Source organism: Enhydra lutris, unplaced genomic scaffold, assembly GCF_002288905.1.
Source record: "Enhydra lutris kenyoni isolate GAN:26980312 unplaced genomic scaffold, ASM228890v2 scaffoldscaffold43, whole genome shotgun sequence".
NCBI lineage: Eukaryota > Metazoa > Chordata > Mammalia > Carnivora > Mustelidae > Enhydra > Enhydra lutris.
In genome coordinates this window covers 16002391-16008069 of record NW_019154127.1, presented here as the reverse complement: position 1 = coordinate 16008069, position 5679 = coordinate 16002391, and the positions used below count along the sequence as shown (strand labels likewise).

The 5679-nt window shown below is 54.8% G+C and overlaps 1 pseudogene; it reads right to left on the bottom strand.

The window, feature by feature from the left end:
• Positions 1-2594: 2594 nt before the first annotated feature.
• Positions 2595-3758, bottom strand: LOC111155680 (annotated as a pseudogene).
• Between the last annotated feature and the right edge of the window lie 1921 nt (positions 3759-5679).

Genomic DNA, 5679 nt, shown 5'->3' with positions numbered 1-5679 from the left:
AGGAGGCACCCCTGGAGCAGGAGAGAGCCCTCCGCAGAGAGGAGGGGCAGGGGTCTCCCAGCAGCAGGTGCACTGGGGTGGGCTGAGGGGCATCAGGAGACAGCAGTGTCTGCAGCTGGGGTCTCCACACAGACCCCCTCCTCAGGCTCGGCACAAGCTTGTCTGGATGGCCTTTGTCCCCCAAACACAAAGTCTGACTCAGGACCTGCCCTCAAGCTCCTACTCCCAATCCTTTGTATTCCGCTCAAGTGACAAGAAAGGGCCAATAGTTCAGGTGGTGTTGGGTGCAGAGACATGTGATTTTCTGGCCCACACTGTAACACTGCTGGCATTTTAAAGATCTCAGGGCTTTGATGCAAAAACGGTAGGATGCCTGGGACCATGGAAAGCTTTCTGAAACATGCTTCTGTGCCCTGCAGCCCTCCCATCCCACCAGCTCTGCTTGGAATCCCTCCAGGCCACAGACCCACAGTCTTGGGTACTCAGACAATGTGCCTTCGAAAAGGTGGGGCAACAAGACACATTGCAGATTCCAGCAAAACCCCCTCCCAGAAAGTGAGGTTACTGCTGGACGAACTGCCTGAGAACAGCCAGGTCAGGGTTCCAGGAAGACACCAGAGGCACAGGAGTAACTGAGGAGCATCTGAAGGCAGCCACCTCACTACTGGGAGAGTTGGTGGAAGTGAGAAGTCACAGAGGACTCCAAAGGTCTGGACTTGGTGTTTCCCTCTCCTGAGATGGGGACACCTGTGGGAGGAGCAGGTGGCCAGCTGGTGGGGGGTCCAGGCGCCTGACATGGGCAGATGGGGTAGGTGAGGCCCGAGACCCCCAGGGGATGTTCCTGGCATCTGGACTGAACATGTCTCCAAAGCTGCAGATTGGTTGGGATCATCTATCAGGCTGAGAAGGAAGTTGAGGGGGACAGAGGGGACTGAGGAGGCTCGGCTTAGACAGGAAAGGGCTGAGCCACTCCTTTGGGGGGAAAGTGGGTCAGCTCCAGGCTCATGGGGACAGACCTTGAGGCCATTATGCTACATGAAATAAGCCAGTCCCCAAAGGACTGAAACCCCCACTTGTGAGGGACGGAGAGCACCGATTCATAGAGGTGGAAGGAGCTAGTGGGTGCCAGGGCTGGGCAGAGGGAATGGAGGGTTAGGGTAGCGTGAGTAGAGTTCAGTTTGGGGTGATGAAAAGTTGTGGCAGTGGAGGGAGGTGGCAGGTCCAGAAGAGCGAATGTACTTATTGCCACTGAATTGACCCTGAAACGTGCTTAACAGTGTCGGTTACACGTCTGTTACACCACAGTAGGAAAGAAGTGAGTCAGGAGGTCAGGGCCATCGTGAGTCCCAGGAGGGCCCTGGAGCAGGGATCCTGTATCTTGGTTCTCGCTCTCATGCTCTGCCCCTTGTTGGTGACTGAGCTCACAGCAGGCACTCAGTGAATGCTTGCTAAGACACAGCGCAGGCAGATGGGGGCACAAGTGCAAACCCACCGGTGGGCACTGAGGAATCCCAACAGGACCTGCATCTAGACAGAGCCAGTGCCCACATTTTACAAACACCAGCACAGAAATAGCCATTTAAAACCAAGGCAGGAACCACGTATAACCCAGAGGGTTCCATTCTCCTGGAGGCTGAGCTAGCGGCCACAGCCAAGCCTCTGGCAGTCAGGGGACCCTGAAGCCCCATGGGACTGGGAGGGAAGACCCAGCCAGGGCCCATTCTGGCTCCACAGGGGCTGCAGGGCCACGCCCAGCCCCACCAAGAAGTATCTGTTTAGAACTAGGGAGGAAACCTTTTCTCTCGACTGTTCTTTTTAAAGATGGTTGCTCAGCATTGACACAGAAAAACATCTGACATAAAACTGGAGCTGTTCACAGCTGCCAATGACCCAGATGTTATCAAAATGTAGTGACCACAAAGAGAGAAACTTGTGTCCCCAGGCTGACCTCCCATATGCAGGTGCAGCCCCAGATGTTCAGGGGTCTTGGACATCTGGGCCTCAAAGTCTCCCTCAAGGGGACAGAAAAAGGAACCTGCTCTGATGGCTCCAATGGCAGCATCCCCTGATGGAAATGGGGGCAGCCCCTCACGTGTTCCTGGTGTCCTGGTGATTCTTGGGCACAGCCATGTATCTCAGCTTCTTCATGATGGGGGAGGGGGTGGTGGGTAGCCCAGCAGCTGCAGATCCCACAGATCCTCCAGGGACAGCCCAGCAGCTGCAGGTACCACAGGTCCTCCAGGGGACAGTGCGGCAGCCACAGGTCCCACAGGTCATCTAAGGGACAGCCCAGCAGCTGTGGGTACCACAGGTCCTCCAGAGCACAGCCCAGCCACTGCACGTCCCATGGATCTTCCGGGGATAGCATCTTGGTGAGTGTGTGGTCCAGCAGGTACCTGCTCAGGTGGCTCTTGTCATGCCACATGGCCTCCATCCCACTGGCCAGGCCACCCCCCATCGCATGGTGACAGACCAAGGTCAGTCAGTGAATCTCCACCACCAATACCCAAAAAAAGGCCCCCAGGTAGCAAATGCTGCCCTGATCCCTGGGGATGTGGGCCTGGGACTACGGCTGGCACTCGNTGGGCCTGGGACTACGGCTGGCACTCGTAGCTGAAGTCCTTGCAGGCTACCCAGTAGGAACTGGGGTACAGGGTGCCAAAGACAGGGGAGAGGATCTCCACACCCATGTGGTCACAGAACTTCAGGTCTATACCTGCACACCAAGTCGTCCACCTCGCAGAGGAAGTGCTGCTCGCAGAAGCAGCTGACCATCACCATGTGCTGCATGGACACATCCTGCCAGTGCGGGGCACCACAGACCTCAGGGACCACCATGCTCCAGCCCTCCCGGTGGGGACATAAGGGCCGGGCAGCCAGCTGGTCAGTGAAGATGTAGTAGGTGACCCTGTGTCCCACCATGGAGGGCTTCTCCACTGTCTGCAAGAACAGGTCCAGGAAGCTATAGGGACAGGGTACAGGGTGTGAGGAGGTTCACTGCCAGAGGGTAGCAGCAGGACCCCAGAGCTGGGGGCTGTGAACATGTACACCTTCTTCAAGGGGGTAGGCTCTGGGCTGTTTTAAGCAACAGCCACTCTCCCAGCCTGTCCTGAGTGATTCTGCCCATGGGGCCTCCCTACCTCCTGCTCCCAGAGATGGGGGCCATCAGCACCCCATCTTATAAAGGGGACCCTAAGGCTTAGAAGGTTGGAAACCCATGCAGCTCTACATTTAAGTGGGGGAAAAGTTCACACACACCCAGCAGGCATGAGCCAGGTCATCAGGGGGCAAATTGAGGCTCAGCCAATGGGGAAACAAGCCCGGCGTGAAGCAGGAGGAGAGAACGGTGCTCCTGGCAGAGGCACAGCATATGCAAAGGCTTGGATTCCAGCCTGAGGCACCTGTGGGAAACCACACTCCTGGGTGCCCACAGAAGGGAGGGTCCCAGTGGGAGAGGTAAGGCTGGGGAGGGCAGGCAGGAGGGGAGCAAACCACAGAGAGGCCCAAAGCTTATGTTCCAAAAAGATCACTCTGGTTACTGGAGGAAAATGGGCTCTGTGTGGGCGAGGACAGGGAGAGCCTAACCCTAAGGCAACCGTAACCCTAACCCCTAACCATAACCTCCATCCTAACCACTAATACCAACCCCAATGAAACCATCACAAAATCAGCAAAATACATTCCTATACCTTTCTTAAAATAGATGTAAGGAGCCTGATCAGGAAAATTGCAAAACCAAGAGCTCATGGATACGTCATGTGCCATAAGCAAGTGTCTCTTCACAAACGTCTCCAGGTTGTTCAATAGAGTGAAACCAAGCGATGTTATGCACCACAATGAATGTTTAAGTAAAAACATGTGGTCGTATTAAATGATGCAGAAAAGGTTCTGACCGAAATCCAATGTCTGTTGCGGATAAAAACACTCATGAAAGCAGGAATAAGGGGTAATTTTTTCCATAAATCTACGGCGAACACCATGCTGTCTGAAGATTGCCAGCTCCTCTCTGAAATCCGGAACAAGGACCGGATTGGTTGGTTGGTTTTCACAGAAGGACAGACACTGTATGATTCCACTCAGATGAGATGTCTGGAGACACAAAGTTGGATGGGGCTGCGGGGGCCGAGGAGAAAGGGCATTGGGGAGTTAGTGTTTCATGCAACAGAGTCCCCCTCGGGGAGAATGAAAAAGCTCTGGAGAATGATGCACAATCATGAGAACTCAGCTAAGGCTGCAGAACTGTGTACCTGAAATGTTTGAATGGGTCACTGTTATTATGTTTAGTCACAGTGAAAAAATGAATGACAGGTGCATGTCACAACATGGGTAGACACTGAAAACAACCCCAGCGACATAAGCCACATAGAAAATACCACTCAGACTGGAGCCATCTGTGCTCCTTAAATCCATCAGGGTTGTGCGAACAGGGGAAAGTCTCGGGACCAGTTTCAGGAAAAGAAAACTGGATCAGAATGGAGAACGACATCTCCGACAGTGGGGCAGGAGGAGACAGCTGAAGTGGGCCTGTGGTCTGGGTTCAAATGTGGAAGCCGTCAGGGTTTCCTCACTTGGGGTTATGTAGTGGTTCCGCGGGACAGTGTCCCTGTTTGGGGTAAAAGGCCCTGAAGGAGCCCGTGTGAAATGGCAAATGTGGTAAAGAAATGACAGCTGGGGAGTCTGAGTGTGGAGATAAAGCGTATTTGTGGGGCTGTGACAAGTTCCTGCGGATCTGAAATCACCGCAGAGGACGTGACTCTTCCAAACATCCATGTCAGCATCATGTCACAGAAGCAAAGAGAACGTCAGACTTCAGGATGGAGGCTGAACCCTCCCAGATCCCATCACCCACCGTGGAGAGGCCACTTGCCCTTGCAGGAGGCCACATGTTAGCAAGAGACTCGTGGGAGGGTTACATCGGGAACCCCTGTGTCTCGGGTGCAGCAGACGCAGTGGGATTTAGAATTCCAGTGTTCCACACGGCTCCCCCACAGCCTGGGCAGAACGGCGCAAAAGCAGGAAGGGAGGCCTCAGTAACGGAGGGGAGGCGGGAAGGGGGCGCCTGGCACGCAGGGCCACTAGAGACCCCACATGAGAACCCCCCACAGGAGAGACTCATCCGTTCCAGGCCCCACAGGGGAAGCTGGGGTTCATCTCCTACATGAAATCACCAGCCCGGCAGCTCCGCCAGGGAGAGTCCTCCATCACCCCGGACCGTGCCTTCCTCCGCCGACTCGCCTTCACAACAACCTCCCGACTTGTCTCTCCTCTCCACCGCGCCATGCTCCTCTCCTTTGTTTCTCGCACTTGCCCGTGACCTTAGCTTGCTGGTACCAGATTGCAATTCTCCGCTCTTCCCAAATAAACCCATTTTGCTGGTAAAATAACTGGCAGCTGGAATGTAAGGTGAACAGAACTAATAAATCAAGAAACTCGCAGGGAACAAACTCAGTATACACGATGCAATCGCATGTCTACGCGCTCCGAAGGAACCATCAGAAAGAGAACCTCGGAAAACAACCTCACTTACTGCTGCGTCCAGAAGAACAACACACCCGGGAGTCCCCTGAACCCAGGAGGGGACGGAGCTGTCCTCTGACAGCCCTGCGACAGTGATGACAGGCATGGAGGGAGACACCCCGTGCTCTCTGCGCAGTTGCTCCCAAACTTCCAGACGCGGAA